The sequence below is a fragment of the Balaenoptera acutorostrata genome, chromosome 4 (genome assembly GCF_949987535.1).
Source record: "Balaenoptera acutorostrata chromosome 4, mBalAcu1.1, whole genome shotgun sequence".
Classification (NCBI taxonomy): Eukaryota; Metazoa; Chordata; class Mammalia; order Artiodactyla; family Balaenopteridae; genus Balaenoptera; species Balaenoptera acutorostrata.
The window spans coordinates 84,950,615-84,972,931 of record NC_080067.1 but is presented as its reverse complement, the minus strand read 5'-3'; the positions used below and the strand labels follow the sequence as shown (position 1 = coordinate 84,972,931).

At 40.1% G+C, this 22,317-nt stretch overlaps 1 protein-coding gene and 1 non-coding gene across 5 annotated transcripts in view; both read right to left on the bottom strand.

Annotated features, from left to right (window-relative positions):
• GPR156 (G protein-coupled receptor 156) overlaps nucleotides 1–22,317 on the bottom strand; it is an 89,598-nt gene that overhangs the window by 30,334 nt on the left and 36,947 nt on the right. The window contains exon 2 of one of the 4 annotated variants that reach the window (XM_057546101.1): nucleotides 20,009–20,093. The exons of the other annotated variants lie outside the window; for them this stretch is intronic. The gene's annotated coding sequence lies outside the window, so the exon portion shown is untranslated. The remainder of the gene's footprint in view (nucleotides 1–20,008; nucleotides 20,094–22,317) is intronic. 4 annotated transcript variants of the gene reach the window in all.
• TRNAG-CCC (transfer RNA glycine (anticodon CCC)) lies at nucleotides 7,163–7,235 on the bottom strand. The gene has a single exon. It is a non-coding gene; the product is annotated as a tRNA-Gly (tRNA).

Sequence of the window (22,317 nt, the reverse complement as noted above, 5' to 3'; positions counted from 1 at the left end):
GTGAATCATCTCCAATTCAGCAGGTGAATTATGTAAGTCTGGAGAATGTCTTTGCTACTTTGATAGGAATTCAACCACTTATATCATTTATATTTTTCTATTGAACTAAAAGATGAAGACTGCATATGCTGAATATTTTAATAACCACAAACATAATTTCTACAAGGGAAGAAGATTTAAATATTATCTACTTATAAACAGCCAGGCCCATCTAGATTACTTGTGTTTCATTTATGAAGAGACAAAAAGCCCAGACTGGGTTACTGACAGTCAGAAACAAGGTGGCATTTTTTTAAAAAAAGGATTTTATAGCTACCTCTTTATCTTTTTTTCTTCATTTACTGATTGGCAATATAAGGCAAGAGTTTTCTTGATTTCTCTCTTCTCAAGTAAGGTTTCAGTACATAGAGATAAATATCCATCTATATCTGCAGAACCTGTATAAACCTGGATTATCATTTCAAAGTCTTTAATGAATTCAGATGCATAAATGACATCTACCAGTACGATGTTTTAAAAATCTTTATCAAATATCAGTTTCTGAACTTGGTCTTTCATTATACTTGGAGTTATAGAGACACTGGTATCCTGTTGTTTCTTCTTAATGATGCTAAGGACAGAGTTTGGAAACATAGCCTGTGAATGGGGCTGACGGTACTTCTTAGCTTGCTGTTACTATCAGAAAACTTTCCTAAAATGTCACAGGGCCATGCTTTCTAAAATGCTACATAAGTCGATATAAATGGTATCACTGAGCTTTTTTTTTTTTAAATTTTTTTAAAATTTATTATTATTATTTTTTTATTTTTGGCTGTGTTGGGTCTCCATTTCTGTGTGAGGGCTTTCTCCAGTTGTGGCGAGTGGGGGCCACTCTTCATCGCGGTGCGCAGGCCTCTCACTATCGCGGCCTCTCCCGCTGCGGAGCACAGGCTCCAGACGCTCAGGCTCAGTAGTTGTGGCTCACGGGCCCAGTTGCTCCGCGGCATGTGGGATCCTCCCAGACCAGGGCTTGAACCCGTGTCCCCTGCATTGGCAGGCAGATTCTCAACCACTGCGCCACCAGGGAAGCCCCTGAGCTTTAAACATATCTAAAAACATATCCAAAAAGCTTTTTAATAAAACAATTAATATTAAATTGTGAAATTTCTTGAATTTCTTTTTCAGTCCACTGTTTTTGATCCACGCTACAATGGTATTATAAATCTAACTCATCTGGATATGTTCCAAACAGCTTTATCATAATTTTGCCTGGTGTGTTTCAGCAAATGTGATCATTTTGCTTATTTCTAATGTATTAAGTTCAATTCAAATTCTGAACACCTCAAACTAATATTTGTGTGACCTGTAGCTATTTATATTCAAACTTTGTATTTTAAGGGTGAGAGCAGCCTGGCGCTGCTTCTTCCTCTCCTGCCCGGGGCACCGTCCTAGGAGACCGTCCTAGGAGATTTCATTAACCTTTCGGCCTCCAGAGTTTAAATTCTCTAATCATAACAACTTCACTTTATTCCACTTTCAGACACCCTGGGTCACACCCTGGGTCTTAGGATCATTCAGAATGGTTCCACTTCAGAAAATTTAAACACCAATATCTCTGATTTCAATGCACCCAAAATTTAACTCCTAGTCTTCCCCCTCAACCTGTTCTTACATTCTTCCTCAGTTCAGATAATGGCAACTTCATCTTTATATTTGCTTGGACCAAAAATCGTGGAGTCATACTTGACTCTAGCTCACCTCCCACATCCAATCTGTCATGAATCCTATTGGCTCTATCCTTAAAACACATCCAGAATCCAACTACTTCTCACCACCTCTGCTGCCATCACCCTGATCAAAGTCTGACTTTGAATTTCTCATTTGGATTATTACACTAGCCTCCTAACTGGTCTCCCTGCTTCTACTCTGGACCCTCCCGACTTCTATTTTCATGTCACTTCTCTGCTCAGAACCCTGCAATGGCTTTCTATCTCACTCGAAGGAAAAGCCAAAGTCTTTACCAGGGTCTACAGTGCTTACACATTTGGTCCCCGTTACCTCTCTACCTCATTTCCTACTTCTTCCCCCTGCCCACTCCACTCCACACACCTCCTTGCTATTTCATGAAAACACCAGGTGCTCTCACACTTCAAGGCTTTCAAGTGGCTGTGCTCCCTGCCTGGAATATTTTAATTCACATATGTGCATGGTTCATTCCCTCTCTCCCTTCATATCTTTATTCAAATGTTACCCTCTCAACCAGGGCTATGATGACTGACAATCCCACTTAAAATCACACTCTTCCACTAGATACTAAATCCTTATTACCCCACACTATTCTCTCCATCCCCATCCCACCATAGTACTTATTACCTTCTAACATGTTACATAATTTACATATTTATTATTCTTGTTGTTTACTGTCTTCTCCTGCCAATTAGAATTGTTCATGATGTACTCCCAGCACTATAACACTACCTCACATATTAAAATCACTCAGTAAATTTTGCTGTACAGCAGAAACTAACACAACATTGTAAAGCAACTATACTCCAATAAAAATTAATTTTAAAAATCACCCAATAAATACTTGATGAATGAATGAATGAGTCTCCTATCCTCAGCCCTCTACTCTCATAGGCTTACATCTAATACACTTGCCCACTGACAACCTCCAGACCTCCAGTTCCTTGGTTCTTTAGCTTTCTCACGGTCTCTCTTCCTTCCTCTACTCAATTTCAAACCTCTGGTTGGTTATCTGAACTGTTCTCTCAACAACACCCAATTCCCTTTCCAAACAGGCCCTTTTGCTGCACTTGCTCGACAAAACTCGCATCAAAAGTTCAATCCATTGATGTTACTCAGCCATAAAAAGAATGAAATATTGCCATTTGCAGCAACGTGGGTGGACCTAGAGATTATCATACTAAGTGAAGTAACTCAGACAGAGAAAGACAAATATCATATGATATCACTTATATGTGGAATCTGAAAAATAATACAAATCAACATATTTACAAAACAGAAACAGACTCACAGACATAGAAAACTTACGGTTACTAAAGGGGAAGCGGGGGAGGGATAAATTAGGAGTATGGGATTAACAGATACACACCACTATATACAAAACAGATAAACAAGGATTTACTGTACAGCATAGGGAACTGTATTCAGTATCTTGTTATAACCTGTAATGCAGAAGAATCTGAAGCTGTACACTGGAAACTAACACAAACTGTAAATCAACTATAGTTAAATAAAAAAAAAAATTACAGTTCACTGTCTGCTTTTACATCCAGGCCGCTGACTGCTGGGGGGGAAAACTGTAAAACCTTGTAGACCGTTGCCACCAAAATCAATCAGCCAAGCTTACTGTACTACCAGTCAATCTTTTTATTTGTTCTATGAGTTATTTCTTCATATTTCCTTTGTGAGTGACTCACTTCACTGGATTCAAAGAAATAAGAGCACGTGTCTGTCTGGATGATGCCCTCAGTCTAGGCTTGGTGCCCTCCTCCACGTCCTTATACTACCCCAGGGTATATGTGCATCAATACAATTGTTGTGTTATATTACACAACAATTGTATTGATTTTGTTGTCCCACTAGACAATTTCTACTCCTCAAAAGCCAGGCTGTTTCTTATTTGTCTGTATTTCAGCCCCTAGCACAGGCTTTGGAAAATGGCAAGTGTTCCATAACCATTTGTTAGATGGATGAATGAATGAATGAATTCATTAATGGACATGGGAGGCCCATTGTTTCTTCCTTTCTTTGTTGTCTTCCCTAATCTCATTTTTCCCTGGCAATGCTCTCCTCTGTTAGGTGGAGGAAGGAGGCGCTCATCCTTCCCAAAGTGTGCCAAATGGCCATAAAGTGGCAGAGATCCTTGACAGTCAGAGGGAGAGTCAAGAGCCGGTTCAATGTGTGCTAAGACAAGAGGGGTACATTCTGGGTAATGGTAGGAGCTTTAGGAGGGTCCCCTTGGTCCCTCCTAGAATGGCTGGAAAGTCCCTGGCATTACTGAACACAAAAGGGCCAAGATATTTTAGGTGCCGTGGACTTCCACAGACACAGGGTTTTAACCACTTGGCAAATCCCCAGCCCCCAAACCCTCACTGAAAAGCTGTGTCATCTGGGTGAGCCCCTCCTCTGCTTCCTCTCTCAGCATGGTGCCAAGGGAGGCTAAAAATAAATGAGAGAAAGGATCCTAATGGGATGCTTGTGAAGCTTTTTGCTCTCCCATTCTTTGTTTCTAGGAAAGTGCAGCATCTTGGGGATGTGTATACTCACACAGGCACACATGCATATGTGTTCACTTGTCTCCAGTGAAATCAGGCCACTTGAAAGATTCCTTTCCATTGGCTGAATTCATCTTGGAGAATCCCCCCAGGAAATGCCTTTGTCGAATATGTCTCTTACATCATGTGTCGAGGGCCATGTAGGCCCAGTGATATGATTGTTGTTGAGCAATTGATGGATGAAACCTCATCCTCATGACCACATAGGCTACAGGGTCTCAGTGACATCTGCTCAGAGGTTAACACGCATCCCATTCTGACTTCAGAAAATCTGCTGATCTTGATTTGCTGCTTGCAGCTAGGCTGCAATGCATGCCTTCTCTTTACATCCTTGCAGGCAGTAAATGATGTTTTGTCATGAACTAAAACACTCAGCCCTGCTTCTTGTCCTGAGTGAGGCTGGCCTCTCTAAATTTGCCTGCTTTCCTGTAGCCGTAAGTGCTTGCAGAGCCTTGTTTTACACGGAGAGACCGAGGTCCCTACCAACTATTCTGTCAATTCAGGCCTATAGCACTGAAGCTGGGGAGGAACTAGATGAATAGGGACATTCTGCCTGCAGAAGAGCCAAATGGTTAGCAGTGGTTTGACTTAATGAAATCTAGGGCCCCTTCCAGCTCTTCCCTTCTCAACTTATTCCAGAAGCAAATTTCTTTTCCCTGCTCTGGCTTATTAATAAGCCAGTCACACTTTGCATTTCTTTTTTTTTTGTTTTTTCAGAAGATTTTATTTTTGGGGGGGTATAGTTGTTTTACAATGTTGTGTTAGTTTCTACTGTGCAGTGGTGTTCCCTGTGCTATAGAGCAGGTTCTTATTAGCTGTCTATTTTATACATATTAGTGTATATATGTCAATCCCAGTCTCCCAATTCATCCCACCACCACCCCCCGCTTGCCCCCCTTGGACCCTTTGCATTTCTGCTTCTCTAACTTAAGCAGGAACAATAGGCTGACCTGGTTATCAGAGATGCATTAGAATTTACGTCTCAATCAATCAATCAAAATATTTAGCTATTAAGTGCAAAAGAAAACTTGGAATACATCCTGCCCCTAAATTTCCCTTTAACAGATGATCTTCGTGTCTCCATGTTTTATTCATTATTATCTTTTTAATAAGCTTTCTGCATCAGACATTAATTCAACAATTCTTAAATATCTATTTGTCAGGGTATTAAGAAGAACTGGAGACAGGAAAGCAAATGAGATATAATTTCTGTCCTCAGCTCATTAGGACTCCACCTCTCTGGTTTCTAATGTTTTCATGGCAAAGACAATTTTCTTATTCTGTCATCTTTTAAAATAGAATAAAAATTTAATTTAATATTACCAGTTATTTTCTCAGTATACATTGAGCAATTTAACAAAATCTATGTATATGAATGTATGTTTAATATGGATATTTTTATGTGACTATGAATATGAATTCCCAGTATACAAATTTCAGAATGCATAGCTCTCATGGACTATAAACAGGCCTAAGGGTCAATTTAAAAATGGAGCCTTGCAAATATTTTTAAAGCTGAAATGTGAATATTTAGATATAAGACCCAATGCCCATTAATTACTTCATTATACCAGCTCAAGTTTAGGACAGTGGTGAAAAAGCATACTGATAGATTCAAGATAAGCTGGTGATGAGAAGGAAAAAAGGGTACCAAAGGGTACCCTTACTAGAAAGGAGCTTGTATGGTTTTAATTAGGAGTATTACGGTCAAATTCCACATAGATTTTTTAAAAATTAGTTTCTATGTCTCACGCACTTGTAATATATTTTAAATGTGTTTTTAAATGCTGGTGAGGGGGAAACACTAGAAACACAAAAAGTCCTCTTCTGTCATATAACCTCAGACCCTAGGGGGTAGGCATGTGCTGTAATTTATGAAGCAGTGATTTCAACTTCCTTTCTCCCTTCAGCTGTGGGAAAGACCTTGAGCAATTCCTAGCAGGAGACTTGTAGCACTTCCCAAAGGACAGAGCAGATGTCCTGATTTTAAGTAGAGCATAAAGCATGAGCACAACTGGCCACGTGAAACACCCAATCACAGGGCATCTGCTGTGAACCAGAATATTACCATTTACCAGGTGACATGTAAATTGATCTCTCTGAGGCACGAAAGACTGGCCTGCCATCTTGGGGAGGTTTCCTTTCCCTCTTCCCCTTCTTTCTCATCCTCAGGTTGGTGGTATTAGAACTTTGGGCCTTAGGGAATCTGAGTGGAATCCCAAACAGCTACAACTGCTGGAATCATTCCCTACTGGGCCAGAATCTGGGAATTCATGATGTTGGGACTGGGTTTTACTCAGCTTTGTCTCTATCAGCACCATCTACAGGGCCCTGAACCTGGTGGAAACCTATTAAATGTCTCTTATCCTGGATAAATCATGAGTCTTGGAAGGGTACTCCAAAGAGAAAAAGAGAGACTTCTAGAAAGGCAGGACCTGCTTGCTCCCCACCACTCTGCCCCCCACAAATTGCCTACGACAGGCTTTGAGTCTTAGGGTTCTAAGGAACATGGCTTTAACCACTGAGTGAACCTGATTCCCTTATTTTAAGATGAAGGGACCTGTATGCAGTTTTACAGCCAGATAGGGACCACGTGGGGACAGCTAATCTAGATGTCCTGACTCCTGGTTCCTTCTGGTGTTCTTTCACTTCCCCCCAGTCTACCCCAGCCACCTGGGACCTGTGTCCATCCTACTGATCAACGAACTTCTGCTAGGGCCTTCCTGACCCTGGTTTCTAACGTCCTGCAGTAGCTCTGGCAGGCCCAGGGTTTTCTTTTCTTTCTTTCTTTCTTTTTTTAAATATTTATTTGTTTATTTATTTGGCTGCGCTGGGTCTTAGTTGCGGCATGTGGGCTCTTCATTGCAGCATGCAGGATCTAGTTCCCTGACCAGGGATCGAACCCGGGCCCCCTGCATTGGGAGTGCAGAGTCTTAACCACTGGACCACCAGGGAAATCCCAGGCTCAGGGTTTTCACCTCTGCCTTCTCACCTTTAGCTGGAATTTACCATCAAGAGGAGACAGAGAGGAAGTCTGAGTCCCCTGGAGTGTCTTCTGCTGGGCACTGCCTGCCTCTTCCAATTCTGATTGCTGGCCTGGACCTCAGACCTTGGCAGGGTTCCCTACGACTCCTGGCTCAACCTACTGGCTGAAACCCTAGACTGAATTCTTGCTACAGCTGGCTTTGGGCTCTTGGTTTCCATCATTGTCTAGTGTCCAAGTCTTGGCCCCAGCAATGGCCTGGAAGTGTCTGCCCTAGGCTGTGACAGGAGTTGCATATTCTGACCTGTAATCTGATGTGAAAGGAACAACTGTTAGTCTGTGTGTATGTTTAAGCAGCTTTCATGGATTAACACTGAGGTTAATACTGAGGTAACATAAATTTGTGGAAAAGGCGTGGCTTTGAAATCGGACGGACTAGATTGACTAACTGTGTGTGATGGGTGATCGGTCTAACCATGCTGAGGTGGTTTCTTCATCTCAGTTGGGGAAAATAATGTTTATCCTCCTGAGTGCTATATGGGTTAGAGATAATGTACCTGAAGTAAAAAGCAGATAAGAAGCCTGTGACAGAAAGTAACAACTAGTACCTTTAAGTTAAATTGTCTGTGTGTACACATACAGGGACTAAGTGCTGATTTCATGATGTTTGAAGTAGTGAAGGACCCTGAAGTACCTCTGGATCATCAAAAATTACATTATAGTCAGAATCATATGAATACATATTTTCTCTACTACTTAGAATATTGATAATTATACAGAATAATATTAAAAAGAGTAGGCAACATCAATTATATATTTAATATGTGCTAGGCTGTGCTCTACATATACTACGTAATGTAATCTTCACAGCATTCTGAGATACACAGTATCATTACTCTTATTCAAAAAAAATTTTTTTACTTATTTTTATTTTTATTTTTTGGCTGTGTCACCTGGCATGCGGGATCTTAGTTCCCCAACGAGGGATTGAACCCGTGTCCCCTGCAGTGGAAGTGCAAAGTCTTAACCACTGGACTGCCAGCAAAGTCCCATTACTCCTATTTTTAAATAGAGAAGTGGGATTTAGCAAAGTTCATTAAAGTGATCAAGTCACATGCCTAATAAGTGATGGAGCTGGGATCTGAGGTGGAGTTTGATTCCAGAGCCTGAGTTCTTATGCCATTTAATCTTTCACCGGGCACACCTTTAACCTTGTTAAGGGATGTTAACTTTTTTTTTTTTTTGCCACACCGCGCGGCACGCAGAACTTCCCCAACCAGGGTTGGAACCCATGTCCCCTGCAGTGGAAGCAGAATGTCTTAACCACTGGACCACCACGGAAGTCCAGGATGTCAACATTTCTTAACCCCTCTTTCCATTTTCCCACCTAGGCCTACTGAGGAAAGGTTTTCCTCCCACTCTCCTCATGTGGGAAACTGCTGAGGAGGAAGCTTTCACCTCCCTCTCCACCCCAGTACTCACTCTTCCCCGAGCGAGCAGGAGTCCACAGTCAGACTGAAGAGAGGTAACAGGCCTGGGCCACGTTCTACCAAACAGTCTCTAAGGCAGGAATTTCCACTCCACTTCCCTCCTTTCCCATCTCCACTGGGCAATGAACTCGTCTCCCTTCCTGGGGCCCATTTTAGAGTTGTGTCAAGCAGCGCTTTCTAATTTAGCTTTCACCAGAAATTCCTGTGCTTTCTTTTTCTCAAAAGACTTTTTCTTTTGAAATTATTTGACTCACAGGGAATTGCAAAACAGAACAGAGAGTTTCTGTGTACCCTTCGCCCAGCTTTCTCCAAAGATAACATATTACATAACTAGAGTACATTATCAAAATCAGGAAATCGACACTGGTGCAATACTATCAACTAAACTATAGACCCTATTCGAGTTTCACCAGTTTTTACATGCACTCTTTGTGTGTGTGTAGATCTATGAAATTTACCACATGTATAGATTAATGCATTGATAACTACCACCATAATCAGGATACTAAACTCTTCCATTATGCAAACAAACAAAACCTCCCTCCAACTACCCGCTCCAAGTCACACCCTTCCCTCCAACCATAAGCCCTGGCAACCTCTGATCTGTTCTTCATCACTATAAATTCATCTCTTGAGAATGCCATATAAATAGAATCATACAGTATGTAACCTCTTGAGACTGGCTTTTTTCCCTCGGCATAATGCCCTTGAGGTTCATCCACGTTGTTGCATGTGTTAACAGCTTGTTCTCTTTTATTGCTGGGTAGTGTTCCACTATATGGAGGTACCACAGTTTGTTTATCCATTCACCTGTTGAAGGATGTTTGGGTTGTTTCTAGGTTTTGATTATTACAAAGAAAGCTTCTATAAACATCTATGTACAGTTTTTTTTTTTGGTGAAGATAAGTTTTGATTTCTCTAGGGTAAATACCCAGGAGTGTGATTGCTGAATTACACAGTAAGTGTATGTTTGACTTTGTACAAATCTGCCAAACTGTTTTCCAGAGTAGTGGTACCATTTTACCCACCAGCAATGTATGAGAGATCCAGTTTCTTTGCATCCTTGCTGACACTTGGTCTTGTCAGTATGTGTGCTTTTGGCTAGTGTGGCACATGTCAGCCTTTAAGAGTAGAAACCTTGGACACCTTCTGATTATCAGCGCTGTGTGTTTGTATGCCCTCTGACTGGACCGAATCCTGGAGGGGAGTAGAGTGTGCTTAAGGTTCCGAATTCTTATCAAGCGTCTCCTGTATGCCAGACACTGTGGCAGGTGCTAGGAAATAAACAAAAATATTGTATTTGAATTTGAGGACTCAATATGAGGCAGAGGAAATAGATAAGTGGATGGGTAAATATGATTATGAAACAATGTAGCAAGTACTATGGGTATATGCAAAGTGCTGTGGACATTGATAAAGGAATTGTGCCTTAGAACAGTGCTTCTTAAATTGTAGAATTGGTAAGAATCACCTGAAGAGCTTGTTAAAGTACAGATCTGGTCATCATCCTCCAAAGTGTCAGATTCAGTAGGGTCTACCGTAGGGCGCTGAGAATTTGTATTTCTAACAAGTTCCCAGATGCTACTGATGCTGGTGGTCCAGGGCCCACATTTTGATGGACAAGAGTTTGTCTTAAAGGATGAATAGGAGTTTATCAGGTGAAAAATGAGAAGAGTCATGAAACAAGGAAGAGCATGAGGAAAGGCTGGGTGATGAAAGTGCATGGTACGCTCTAGGAATGGCCATTATCTTGTATGATGAAAGTACAACTTAAGGGCTTCCCTGATGGCGCAGTGGTTGAGAATCTGCCTGTCAATGCAGGGGACACGGGTTCGAGCCCTGGTCTGGGAAGATCCCACATGCCGCGGAGCAACTAGGCCCGTGAGCCACAACTACTGAGCCTGCGCGTCTGGAACCTGTGCTCCGCAACAAGAGAGGCCGCGATAGTGAGAGGCCCGTGCACTGCAATGAAGAGTGGCCCCCGCTCGCCGCAACTAGAGAAAGCCCTCGCACAGAAACGAAGACCCAACACAGCCATAAATAAATAAATAAATAATTCCCATTAAAAAAAAAAAAAAAAAGTCATGTTCCTTGCTTTTAAAAAAAAAAAAGAAAGTACAACTTAATTTAAAGGGAATAAACAGAAATTGTAAATTAAGGCCAGACTACAAAAGATCTTAAGTGCTTACCTTAGGAGTTGGGTAGGCAATAGAAGTCTATGTTTGAAGAAAAAAATGCTGGCAAGAGGGCAGAAGCTGAACTGGAAATGGACAAGAGCAGTTAGGGGGCTCCTGTAAGAATTCAGATGAAAAGTAGATCAGGACTACACTTGGGCAACAGAGGTGGATAATAGGAGAACAATTTTAGAGACATTTCAGAGGTTAAATGTCTAAGACTTGGTGACTAACTGGATGTATAGGGAGACAAGGAAATCCAGAATGAGAAATGTGGATGGTAGTGCTATTAATGGAGACAGGAAATACACGGAGGTAGAGAGAGATTAGTGGTAAGGTATGAGTCTGGTTTTTGGTCACCAAATCTGAACTGACTGAGGAACATCCATCTGACAATATCAACTATGAAGTTAGAATGTGGGATTTGAAAAAGGCAGGGCTTGGGGATATGTCACAGGAGGGATTAAGACCAGGTGATGGGTATAGTCTAAGAAGTGAATTAAGACTGGAACCGAAGATGATATCAACATTAAATGGGTAGGTGGAATACAGGAGCCAGTGAAAGCAGCTGGTAAGAAGCAAACAGCTAAAACCAGGACAATCATGTATGGTAAAGTTAAGAACAGAGAAGTTTTCAGAAAGGAGGAACAGAGGAGATGGTTAAGTGTTAACATGGCTTGAGGCTAAACAGGATGGCATCTAAAAAGAGATGAGTTGATTTAACGACGTTGTCAAAGGCCATTTCACTGGAATCAGGGCATGGGTTGAAGAATGAGCTGGAGGTGAGGAAATGGAGGTGGCTGGTGAATACCACTCTTCTAAGAAGCTTGGTGGTAACAGGAAGGAGAGGGCTAGGGCAAGAGCTTCGGAGAAAGGCATGGCCAAGAGAAAAATTTCTTCTGGAGGCCTTCAAAAGTCTCAAGACGAATGTCAACAGTTTCCAGTGGCTAATCAATATTTATTTGTCTACCTGACTTGAAATATGCAAAACAGAAAAAACTATTTGATCAACTACTACTAATTCATTCATAGGAGGCAATTTGAATGTGGTAATCACTCTGGTATCTTTCTCAATAAATTCAGAGGCACATAATTAGTTTAGACTTATTGTCTTTTGGTCTCTGAGCACTCCCTGTGCCCCACTATTAACAGCAAAAGATCCCACTGTTATTCTAAGCTTCTTTTTAATAGATTTAAATAATCCCTTTATGTGTTTTGGACTCTCTTCAAAGGTGCTTCTCAAAGTTTTTTCTCCTATTTTGTACCTAACCTGACATACTCTGTGGGCTCCCTGATCTCTTCTGGGTAGCTTTTTACAGTCTTTGAGAGATGTCTTTTTCCCTCCACAATAACCATTGTGACTATCACATTTTTAAGTGCTTGGATTTTTTTCTTTTTTTTAATTCTCAGTTACTCTTTCCCTACACTTCCAATAAAATCTCTTAAAACAGTCTCCAATCTTCTTATGACTTTCAAAGCCTACGTTTCAATTTTCTCTTAGCTAATACTCATATTCTGTCATAGTTTCCCTTTGAACACTGAATGATTGAGATAAATTTTCTGGGCTTAGGGATTGAATGTGTCATGATAACTCACCTTAATTGGCTCACCCATGGTTACCTCCTAAGACCAATGCCTAGTCACAAGGCAAGAACCACAGCCAGGACATTTTTCTAACTGTAGGTGGTTTGAAACCTCCTGTTATAGCAAAGTTGATTCTATCAAAAATCTCTGTTAAAAAGCTCGCTTCTACCTCTTGACCTGATTAGACTTTTTACAATTCACATTTAGTTCAATTTTTAATACCTGGCATAATTTCTAAGTTTCTAAATCTTTAACATTTCTATATTGGTATCATCAGCTTGGTCATCTAGTCTAAGGCACTGGTTCTCAAACACTGGAATCATCTGGAAAGTTGGAAAAAACTGCTGCTACTGTCCCACTCCCAGACATTCTGATTTAACTGGTCTAGGGTGAAGTCTGGATATCAGGATTTTTAAAAGCTCCCTAGGAGATTCTAATATAAACCAAGTTTGAGATATCACTGGTTTATATTCCTAACATAAATAATCTAATTTTAAAAATTGTGAAAGGATTTGAATAGACATTTCTCCAAAGAAGATGCACAAATGATCCATAAGTACGTGAAAAAATGCTCAACATTATTAGCCATCAGAGAAGTACAAATCAAAACCACAAAACCACTTTATATACACTAGGATGGCTAGAATAAAGAAGACAGATAATAACAAGTGTCGGTAATGATGTGGAGGGAACTGGAACCCTCAAACATTGCTAGTGAGACTGCAAAATGCTAGAGCTACTTTGGAAAAGAGCTCAGCATTTATGTAAACACAGAGCCACCACATGATGCAGAAATTCCACTCCTAGACATACACCCAAGATAAAGGAAAACATAATGTCCACACAAAAACTTATACATGAATGTTCATAGCAGCATATTATTCATAATAGACAAAAAAGGGGAAATAACCAAATATCTATCAGCTGATAATTGGATAAACAAAATGTGGAATATTCATGCAACAGAACGTTATTCAGCCATAAAAAGGAATGAAGTGTTGCTTCATACTACAACATGGATGAACCTTGTAATCATTATGCTAAGATTACGCTAAGTGAAAGAAGCCAGATACAAAGGGCCACATGTTGTATGACTCCATTTATACGTATTGTCCAGATTAGGCAAATTTATAGAGATAGAAGGTAGATTAGTAGTTGCTAGAGGCTGGGGGAGGGAAGAAATAGGGAGGGACTGATAACAGGTATGAGGTTTCTTTTCAGAGTAATGAAATTATTCTGGAATTAGATAGTGATGATAATTGTCCAACCTTCTGAATTATACACTTTAAAAAGATGAATTTCCGGCTCCCCTGGTGGCGCAGTGGTTAAGAATCCGCCTGCCAATGCAGGGGACACGGGTTCAAGCCCTGCTCCAGGAAGATCCCACATGCCTCAGAGCAACTAAGCCCATGAGCCACAACTACTGAGCCTGCGCTCTAGAGTCCGTGAGCCACAACTACTGAGCCTGTGTGCCACAACTACTGAAGTCTGCAGGCCTAGAGCCCGTGCTCCACGGCAAAATAAGCCACCACAACGAGAAGCCCACGCACCGCAACGAATAGTCCCCGCTCGCCGCAACTAGAGAAAGCCCGCATGCAGCAATGACGACCCAATGCAGCCAAAAATTAATTAATTAATTAATTATTTTTTAAAAAGATGAATTTCATGGTGTGTGAATTATATCTCAAAAGAATAAGTATATTCTTATTGTTATCTTATGTGTCTGAGGAATTCTTACCCATGGAGATTTGAGAAAGACTCTCCTTGCCAATAACATTTCTATTTTACTACTGTTTGCTGTATATCTCTCACAAAACTAGGCCACCTCCTTCCCTTTCTGGTAAGAATCTAAAGCCCAGGGTAAAGTCTCACAATGTGCCAGAATGAAACATCTGGCTTTCGTCACCTTTACTAAAGAAGGATATGAGGAAAATAAATAAATTCTGGAGAAGAAAAGCTGAGTGGCAGAGTCTCTAAAGAATGGGGACAGACCACTCTGCAGCCTGGAAAGGAGAAGACCAATGGGGATGTCATAGAAACCTATTAAATCACAAAGAGATCTTGTGTATACTAGAAGGAAATCCTGGAATACTTGAAAGAGATGATACCATTTAAAGGTTCAGAAGGGGCTTCCCTGGTGGCGCAGTGGTTGAGAATCTGCCTGCCAATGCAGGGGACCCGGGTTCGAGCCCTGGTCTGGGAAGATCCCACATGCCGCGGAGCAACTGGGCCCGTGAGCCACAACTACTGAGCCTGCGCGTCTGGAGCCTGTGCTCCGCAACAAGAGAGGCCGCGACAGTGAGAGGCCCGCGCACCGCGATGAAGAGTGGCCCCCGCTTGCCACAACTGGAGAAAGCCCTCGCACAGAAACGAAGACCCAACACAGCCAAAAATAAAAATAAATAAATTTAAAGTTTCAGAAATGCAAAGTTAGGACATGAAAAATAAAGTAACAACTTCACAAAACAGGTAATGATCTAAGGATGATCATTATCATTATTCCCCTGAAAGATAGTACAGGCAATAAAATACAGTTTTAAGGAAATGGCCCTATAGTAGATTATTTTATCAAAATAAGTTACTACTAATAGGAGTTTTAATTTTTTTCTTTAAAATTTCAAAAGATTTTAATTGTGGTAAAATAAAAATAAAATTACATACAATAAAACAACATAAAATTTACCATCTTAACCCTGTTTAAGTGTACAATTCAGTAGTATTAATTATATTGACATTGTTGTGTAACCAATCTCCAGAACTTTTTCAACTTGCAAAACTGAAACTCTATACCCATTAAACAATAATTTCCCATTTCTCCCTCCCTCCCCTCAGCCCCTAGCAACAACCATTTTATTTTCTATTTCTATGAGTTTGACTACCCTTGATATCTCATATAAGTAGATGCATACAGTATTTGTCTTTTTGTGAGTGGCTTATTTCACTTAATGTCCTCAAGATACATCCGTGTTGTAACATATGTCAATTTCCTTCCCTTTTAAGGCTGAATAATATTCCATTGCATGTATATCTCACATTTTGTTTAACCATTCATCTGTCAGTGGACACTTGGATAGCTTGTTTTTTGGGGGCAGTGGGGTAGATGGGACCAAATACTAAAGTTGATATCCAGAGGATTAACCTGTCTTCTCCTAATAAGGTGCTTGGTATCACTATCAGAAACAGAAAGATGGTCAGAATTGGGGCTCAAATGGTGGCCAAAGAGGTTAGACCAGAATTCAGGAGTCTAGGCAGACTCATAGGATTAACACACACAAACCAGATACTGGGAGCATGAAAGGAAGAAGAAGCAGTGGTAATTTAGGGATTGAACATGCAAGGATGTCTAAAACCAGGAGATCTTGGTACAACATTGTGAATCAACTATATTTCAATTAAAAAAATTTAAAAAAAAAGTAAAACCAGGACATCACTTTGAGGAAGAGAAATACAGAAGAAAGAGTCAACAAGGGACTTCCCTGGGAGTCCAGTGGTTAAGACTTCGCCTTCCAATGCAGGGGGTGTGGGTTCAATCCCTGGTCGGGGAGCTGAGATCCCACATGCCTCACGGACAAAAAAACAAAATATGAAACAGAAGCAATGTTGTAACAAATTCAATAAAGACTTCAAAAAAATTAAAAAAAAAAAGAGTCAACAAAATAGTGAACTATGAGTGAGAATCAAAGTCTGCCAAGCAGGGTCAGGAAGTACAGAAAATTAGCAGAGGACCCAGTGAATGAGGGGTTGTACCAGAAAGGGAGGGTATACTACAGGCTAGTGTAGGTATCTAAGGGAGAGGTCTAGGATTCTAGCATGCAGTATGCCACCAGGAAAGGAATGAACAGACTCTAAATAGACACTGGCTGCTCCCCTCTGGCCTCTGCCCTAGGGCATGTTGATTTGATAAGAGAGAGGGGGAAAATTAAAATAGATAGGCCATCCAGAGAAAACCGTAATTCAAAAAGATACATGCACCCCAGTGTTCATTGCAGTGCTATTCACAATAGCCAGGACATGGACTCAACCTAAATGTCCATCAACAGAGGAATGGATAAAGAAGATGTGGTACATATACACAATGGAATATTACTCAGCCATAAAAAAGAACAAAATAATGCCATTTGCAGCAACATGGATGGACCCAGAGATTCTCATACTGAGTGAAGTAAGTCGACAGAGAAAGACAAATATATGATAGCGCTTATATGTGGAATCTAAAAAAAGACTACAAATGAACTTATCTACAAAACCAAAATAGATTTACAGATATAGACAATAAACTTATGGGGGCTTCCCTGGTGGCACAGTGGTTAAGAATCCGCCTGCCAGTGCAGGGGACACGGGTTCAAGCCCTGGTCCGGGAAGATCCCACATGCCGTGGAGCAACTAAGCCCATGTGCCACAACTACTGAGCTGCGCTCTAGAGCCCACGAGCCACAAGTACTGAGCCCGCGTGCCACAAATACTGAAGCCCGCATGCCACAACTACTGAAGCCCGCGTGCCTAGAGCCCATGCTCTGCAAGAGAAGCCACCGCCATGAGAAGCCTGTGCAACGCAACAAAGAGTAGCCCCTGCTCGCTGCAACTAGAGAAAGCCCGCAAGCAACAATGAAGACCCAATGCAGCCAAAAATAAAATAAATAAATTTATAAAAAAAAAAAAGAAAAAGAAAAGAAACTTATGGTTACCAGGGAGTGGGAAGGGGAGGGATAACTTGGAAGACTGGGATTGACGCATACACACTACCATATATAACATACATAACTAATAAGGACCTACTGTACAGCACAAGGAACTCTACTCAATACTCTGTAATGGCCTATATGGGAAAAGAATCTAAAAAAGAGTGTATATATGTATTTGTATAACAGATTCACTTTGCTGTAACCTGAAACTAACACAACATTGTAAATCAATTATACCCCAATAAAATTTTTTTTTAAAAACAGTAAATAGATAGGCCAGATCTAGGAAATTTATACTGCATTCTGGAGCTGACTGCCAACATCCAAAACGGTGTGGCCACTTTGATTTCCGTCCAGACTGGTGTCAATATTGGCATGGGTTGGATTTGGTGAGGCTGCAGGGATATCTACACAGCGGGGATGCCTGGGGTCCAGAGAGTGTTAGTTATAGTCTGAAAGTTGTTAGTGGGGCCTGCTATAATATGAATTTAGTACTAATTTAGACCACTTATTTTCTTGTGCCTACAGCCAAACTATGCCCAGATTCCAGGGGTGGGACCAAACTGATAGTTGAAAGTTAATGGGTGGGGGGGCAGATACAAAAAGAAGAAGGGTATAGAGGTTAGAAGACAATCAGTTCTTTGCAATCCTAGGCTATACAGTAATTATGTTACTGGTCCACTGTGAAATTTCTCAGGGTGAGACATAACTGTTCAGATATTACATACACAATATTACCAGCTTGTTTTTCTCTTCTCTCTTTCTTCTTCTTTTAAAGAGTTTAGAGTATATAAGTACGATGTGCAGGAAAAACATGTTCCTAGAAAATTATATTCACAGATAAGCTTCTCTAATTTGCCAGTTCTTCTCTGCTGAGGCATGTTTTCCAGCAAACAAAATGCACTAATAAATCTATCAGGGACAGGAAGGCAGTGGGGGACAGCTGCTGCCGCAGCATCCGGGAGTGACAATGATTAATTCCTACATCTGCTCAGTCAGATAGAAACAAAGGTCACTGTGCATAGATTAGCATCCTGATCACCACCTCCTCCTAACACACACACACACACACACACACACACACACACACACACACACACGCACACGGGAATAGCATCTTCCTCCATTGATCATGGCAAAGTTCAAAATGCCTGAAATATGTCTACTGTCTGAAAACTTCCCTCCCCCCAGAAACCAAGCTCTTTAGTGGGACAGAGATGGAAGAAGGAATAGAATAGGATCAGCAACTGATTAATGTCAGATTACTGTCTAACCTTGTTAACATCTAAATTAAGTGAAGATTTGATGCTCAGCTACATTTACGAAAGCAAAGGGAACAGGAAATTTAAGAACAAATCCTGATGCAGGAATTTGATCAAAGTAAGAAAGGCTATTATGGTGAAGCAGTTGAACACGTGGACACCTGGCATTATGTAAGGAAAGTATTTAGAAGCTGACTCTTCGTCCTCATGTTCAGCGGTCTCCTGAAGACATCGCCACTTCCTATTCATGACTTCTACACTTATAGATCCCTGACAGGTTGACTTTTTAAAAAAGTAATCTTGAACAAGGAAAGGTATTTTTTAAGTGCACAAATTATAAATGTTTAGCTCAGTGAATTATTACAAAGAAAACATCTATGTAACTATCATCCAAATCAAGAAAAAGAACATTTCAATACCTCAAAACCTCCACTCATAATTATTACCCTTTCCTTCCTCCCTAAAGGTGCACCACTATCTTGACTTTTTTTTTTCACTAGCTTGACTTTTAACACTATACTTTAGTTATGCCTGCTTTTAAACTGTATTTAAGGGGAAGCATATAGTACATGTTCTTTTGTGGCTAGCTTTTAAAATTTGTTTGTGAGATTTGGCCATGTTTCTGGGTGTTAACTATAACTTGTTCATTTTCATTGTTGAATAGTATTTCATTGCAAGAATGTACCATAACTTATTTATTCCTTTTACTATTAAAGGACAGTTGGGGTGACTACAAATAATGCTAGTGTGAATATTCTTTATACAACTTTTGGTATAAATGTGCATACATTTCTCATGGGAATAATTCAGAAGTGGATTTGCTGGATCACAAGGTATATGAATTGTTAATTTTAGAAAATATGCCATATAAGAAAAATAAGTACTAGGGATGTAATGTACAACATGGTAAATATAATTAACACTGCTGTATGTTACATATGAAAGTTGTTAATAGAGTGACTCCTAAGAGTTCTCATCACAAGGAAAAAGTTTTTTTCTATTTCTTTAATTTTGTATCTCTACAAGATGATGGATGGTCACTAAACTTACTGTGGTAATCATTTCATGATGTACGTAACAAGTCATAATGCTGTACACCTTAAACTTATATAGTGTTATATGTCAATTATATCTCAATAAACCTGGGAGAAAAAAAATTTTCACAGGAAAAAAAAAGAAGATATATCAAATCACTTTCCAAAGTGGTTGTACCAATTTGCACTCTCACCATGAGCAGATAAGAATTTCACAGCTTCGCATCTTTATCTTATCTTTAAAAATTTGTCATTTGGTGTATATCTCATAGTATTAATTTGCTTTTCCCCAGCCATAGGTAACCACTAATATACTTTGTCTATATAGATTTGTCTATTCTAAGCATTTTAATAAATGGAATCATAATATATATGCTCTTCTCAAAAAGGGAAAGAAATCCAAACATAACACTAAAGATAGTCTTCAAATCAAAAGGGAAGAGAACAAAAGAAAAAAGGAACAAAAAAGAACTAAAAAAAAAACCCAAAACAGTTAACAAAATGGCAATAAGTACATACCTATCAATACTTTAAAGGAAAATGGACTAAATGATCCAATCAAGCCACACAGCACAGGGAGATCAGCTTGGTGCTTTGCGTCCACCTAGAGGGGTGGGATAGGGAGGGTGGGAGGGAGATGCAAGAGGGAGGAGATATGGGGATATATGTATATGTGTAGCTGATTCACTTTGTTATAAAGCAGAAACTAACACAATATTGTAAAGCAATTATACTCCAATAAAGATGTTAAAAAAATGATCCAATCAAAAGACACAGACTGGCTGAACAGATACAAAAACACCACCCATATATATGCTGCCTACAAGAGACTCACTTCAGATCTAAAGACACACAAAACTAAAAGCAAGGGGATGGAAAAAAGAATATTCCATGCAAATGGAAATCAAACAAAAGCTGGGGCAGCAATACTCATGAGACAAAATAGACTTTAAAACAAAAACTGTAGCAAGAACAAAGGAGGTCATTACATAATAATTAAGGGATTGATCCAAGAAGATATAGCAATTATAAATACGTATGTGCTCAACATAGGAGCACATATAAAAAACTTTATATTTATATATATAATAAAACATTCCATCCCAAAGCAGCAGAATACACATTCTTTTCAAGTGCACATGGAATATTTTCCAGGATAGATCATTTGCTAGGCCACAAAACAAGTCTCAGGAAATTTAAGAAAACTGAAATCATATCAAGCATCTTTTCTGACCACAATACTATGAGACTAGAAATCAATGACAAGAAAATAACTGCAAAAAACATAAACATGTGGAGTCTAAACAATATGCTACTAAACAACCAAAGGATCACTGAAGAAATCAAAGGAGAAATTTTTTAAAAACCTGAAGACAAAAGAAAATAAAAGCACAACAATCCAAAAACTACGGGATGCAGAAAAAGCAGTTCTAAGACGGAAGTTTATAGTGATGCAAGCTACTTTAGGAAACAACAAAAAATCTCCAATAAACAACCTAACCTCATACTTAAAGAAGAACAAACAAAACCCAAAGTTAGTAGAAGGAAAAATAATCATAAAGATCATAGCAGAAATAAATGAAATACGGACTGAAAAACAATAGAAAAGATCAATGAAACTAACAGCTTGTTCTTTGAAAAGACAAACAAAATTGATAAACCTTCAGTCAGACTCATCAAGAAAAAAGGAGAGAGGGCCCAAATCAATAAAATCAGAAATGAAAAATGAGAAGTTACAACTGGCACCACAGAAATACATTCTTGCTGGGTATGGCCACAGGCAAGGCCCTGACTGCTCCTTAACTAGACCATTTCTCAGGGCTATGTTTGCAGTGAGCAACCTTGAGGGATGAGGTAACATACCCCACCCCTCAGACAAAGAATAGGCTTGTTATGACTCACTATAAAAGTGATGAATTCCCCAGGCTTAGGTTCCTTTCCTTTAATGGTAACCCCCTGTGTGTGCAAGTATCATCCGTCATGGGCCCTGCATCATCCCCATGGGCCTGATGGCATGGGAACCAGCACAAACCCAACATGAAGCTCTGACTACTGCTTTCTACCATGAGTAATGAAGTACTTTGTTTCTGACCCAAGAGTCTTGTGTCTTTTGCCAGCATAAAACAGTAACAGGCTAAGTTGTTAACTTATAAGTAGGGCAAAATCTCATATCCTACACAATTCTTTTTTTTTTAATTAATTAATTAATTTATTTATTTATTTTTGGCTGCATTGGGTCTTCGTTGCTGCATGCAGGCTTTCTCTGTGGTGGTGAGTGGGGGCTACTCTTCGTTGCGGTGCGTGGGCTTCTCATTGTGGTGGCTTCTCTTGCTGTGGAGCACAGGCTCTAGGCGTGCAGGCTTCAGTAGCTGCGGCACGTGGGCTTGGTAGTTGTGGCTCACGGGCTCTAGAGCACAGGCTCAGTAGTTGTGGCACACGGGCTTAGTTGCTCCGCGGCATGTGGGATCTTCCTGGACCAGGGCTCGAACCAGTGTCCCCTGCATTGGCAGGCAGATTCTTAACCACTGCGCCACCAGGGAAGCCCCCCTACACAATTCTTATTACTCAAACTTTTTGATTTCCCAGGTAGTAAAACCCCAGATACTGGGGATTATTGTGGGAATGCTACTTTCAATTCTGAGAAGTAACAATATGTAAATAACTACCATCTAAATCATTATCACAAATGACAGTGAGATAAGGTCTTAGAATAAAAGATAGTCCTTTAATTGAACAAGTTTAGCTTCATGCAAAACTTAGGACATTGCCCTTGTTTTGTGCATTTCAGAGGAGGCACCAGGAGAGCCTCCCTTTTGACATGAAAGGTC